Here is a 3,803-nt window from a genome sequence, read left to right on the forward strand (position 1 = left end):
CTCATGTCAGTTCCGTGTTTGTGTGTCTGTGTCTCTGTGTGTTTGTGCACATGAATAAAAGATGGAAGAGGACAGGTGATTGTGGGAAGTCGGAAGAAGGGGGAATTGAAACCTTATATGATAATCGTGTCCGACTAAGACTGTCAGAGCAGCAGAGAAGGCAACTGCTGTCCCGACAATCAGGTCCAGAATTTGATCACAGTGGAGAGTGTCTTGCCCCCAAGTTACATCCCCGCTCTCTCGGCCAAGAAGGTTTCAGGACAGTCGGCGTTGGGGATGATCCCCCCCAAAATGCTGACCAGCTCCCAAGGCTGCAGCACTAAGAGCCCGTGCAAATCTTGCTCTCCTAGCTTGAGAGTCAAAGAGTTTTCTTCACAAAAGCCTAGGCTGTGAATGAGAGTGGAGAATCCATTGATCATGCAGCTTTCACTCTGTTGCTGGCGTGGGGGGGGGGGGGGGGTAAAGTCAACAAGGTGATGGTCCTGACATGTTATATAGAAGAGAAAAAAAAGCTAAAGAAACCAGAAGGAAAAAAAAAGGGTTTTTGGGGTTTTTTTGGCCAATGAAAAAGGCGTGTGAAAGCACAAAAAAAAGAAAGGAAAAAAAACACAAAAAAACCCAAAACAAATCCCACCACGTTGTGGTGCTCCATGACCTGTATGCAACTGAGGCCACAAAAAAAAAAAAAAAAGAAAAAAAAAAAAAAAAAGAAGAAGATTGATTCTAAGTTTGGTACACATGATTGCATGATTTATGATATGATATGATATATTATATATCATATGATATTGTACGGATTCCTTCCATGTTATTGTCTTTTTTTGTCTTTTTTTCTTTTTTCTTTTTTAACAAGCCCCAAATCCGTAAATGAAAAGTTGTATTTATTCCATAAAATGCTACTGATTACTATGACATATAGTTATTATGGTGTGCCAAGTATTGGTTTGATTATTTCCATGTTGTTTAGTTGATTGTGTAATTTATATACAAAAATAAAACGGTGGTCGACCCAAGAAAGTCCGGGTAAAAAAACAAAAAAAAAACAACAACAAAAAAAACCCAGGGTGATGGCCCTGGAGACGGGAGGAGGGGGGCGGGGGCAGGGGGGTGGGTTCAAAGTCCGGAACTTCCGGTTCACAGTGTTAAGTTAGTCGGTAGTTTTCACGCAAAATATGTACACTAATTATGCCATCGATACGTACTGCGCATTGCGTAGTACTGCATATTTCGGCCATGCTGGGGGATATAAACTCACATGAAAGAAAAAGGGGGAGTGGGAGGGGGGCGGGGGAAGCCGTGAAGTATGTTGGGGAAATCCGATTGGGAATGTTTGGGAAAGTTTCCGGTCTGATGTGCTGGTGCGCAAAAATTCGTGCGAGTGTGCGCGTGCGTGCGTGCGTGCGTGTACAATTTGAGCATCATTCGCTGCTTTCGTTGCGTCCCTGAAGGATTGATAGCCGACATGACCCTTTTCACGGGGCACGGAATGATGCCATCAGAAATGATACCATCAGGGTTCATCCTACGGAGAACCGACTCACAGAAGTTGGAAAAAATCGGTTTACCTACCGTTTTGCAACAGGTACAGCTTTGAGTAACACCCCCCCACCCACCCACCCACCCACACACACACACACACACACACACACACACACACATATATATATATATATGTGTGTGTGTGTGTGTGTGTTGTTAAAATTGCTTAAAATCCCAGCGAAAATGCGGAAAGATTAACCACATGCTATCTTTGAAATCGAGCGAAGTCTTCGAATGCTGGCGTTTCCCCATTAAAAATGATCAATTGATAATTGTCATTACGTTTTCCATATATCATTTGAAAGATATATCATTTGTACTGCACGATCTTTCAAATGTTTATGTCGATTTTGTGGGATGGGCTACTAAAAAAAAAATTGTATCACCTGAACTAGTTATGAAAGCATCGGCTTGTTAGTTTTGGTAACTGTAACAGTAAAAGCAAATAGCTAATCAGTAATGCTGATGTACATGTTATTGGATGTTTTCATGATTGTTGTGTTTATAGTTAAAATTGGAATTCAATTAAGAAAAAAAAAAAGAAGGAAAGTGTGGATCATAAGGAGGAATCAGACTTGTTTTGCATGCGGTTTGTGGTATACGATGCGATGCGATGCGATGCGATGCGATACACTACACTACACTATACTACACTACACTACACTACTAGTCATTCGGATGAGACGATAAACCGAGGTCCCGTGTGCAGCATGCACTTAGCGCACGTAAAAGAACCCACGGCAACAAAAAGGTTGTTCCTGGCAACATTCTGTAGAAAAAATCCACATCGATAGGAAAAACAAATAAAACTGCACGCAGGAAAAAATACAAGAAAATGGGTGGCGCTGTAGTGTGGCGACGCGGTCTCCCTGGGGAGAGAGCAGCCCGAATTTCACACAGAGAAATCTGTTGTGATAAAAAGGAATACAAATACAGATACAAATACACTACAATGTCCGTGTGGGGGGAAAAAAAAAGAAAGAAAAAAAGAACCAAAACTTAGCGCAAACGAGAAGTGCAAGCTTGAGTGTGTGAGGCTAAATATCGGAATTGAAGGAAGGCACGAACTTGGAATCACAACTGATACCGTGTTTCACGTTTCCACGTTCCTGTTCTGGGGACACATTTGGCACAAAGGGAGAGCCCGGTGTCACCGTTTCCGAATCGCCTCCCCTGAACCTTTTTTTTTGTGTGTGTCGTTTTGTGTTTCTTCGTGACCACACCTCGCTCTTTCTCTGTCTGTCTTTGTCTCTCCCTCTCTGTCTGTCTCTGTTTCTGCCTCTGTCTCTATCTGTCTCTATCTCTTTGTGTTTTTTTTCTGCTGTTTTTTTTTTCTTTTCTCTTTTTATCTCTGTCTGCCTGTCTTTCTCGGTCTCTGTCTTTCTCTCTTTGACTCTCTCCGCGCCTCTACCTCTATATCTTTCTGACTCCGTCTCACCTTGTCTGTCTGCCTCTCTCTCTCTCTCTCTCTCTCTCTCTCTCTCTCTCTCTCTCTCTCTCTCTCACTCACTCTCACTCACTCACTTTGTCTGCCTCTCTCACTCACTCACTCTGTCTGCCTCTCTCTCTCACTCACTCTCACTCACTCACTCTGTCTGTCTGTCTGTCTCTCTGTCTCTCTCTGTATATCTGTTTCTCTCCCCACTCACTCTCTCTCACCAATTCCCCTACCCCCACCCCAGGACCATCTCCCCCCACTCCCCCCCCCCCACACACCCTTCATCCTTCCACCCCACCCCACCCCACCCCCCTCTTCCTGCACCTCTACCCACTGATCTAATTTCCATTGCTATTATTATTATTATTATTATTGTTTTTAAGATCAGTGACTTCTACCTCACTCTCTGAAATATGTCCGTGTGTGCTCGACAGCAGCGGAAATGAGTGAGAGGGTGGGAGAGGGGGCGGGGGTGTGTGTTGAAGTTAGAAGCGTCGCACGGTCTGACGTCACCTGGTCATCAGTCATCAGTCGTCATCATCATCATCATCATCGTCATCATCCTCCCTGAAACACGTGACTGACTTGAGAGGCGGGAAGGAAGGAAGAAAGGAAGGAAGGAAGGAATGGATGCTGACCTGGGCTGTCTGACCGATCATTTTTTTGAGGACACGGGAGTTTGATTGGTTCAGTCAAGTCAGGGGTGTGCACTGGGGGGGACAGCCTCCTTCACTCCAGTTTGACATTCAAGCGCGGGATGGATGGATGGATGGAGGGATGGATGGACGTGTGTGGGTGGAGGAGGTAGGGTGGTGTATAAGTAAGA

This window comes from Babylonia areolata, chromosome 21 (genome assembly GCF_041734735.1).
Source record: "Babylonia areolata isolate BAREFJ2019XMU chromosome 21, ASM4173473v1, whole genome shotgun sequence".
Lineage (NCBI taxonomy): Eukaryota > Metazoa > Mollusca > Gastropoda > Neogastropoda > Buccinidae > Babylonia > Babylonia areolata.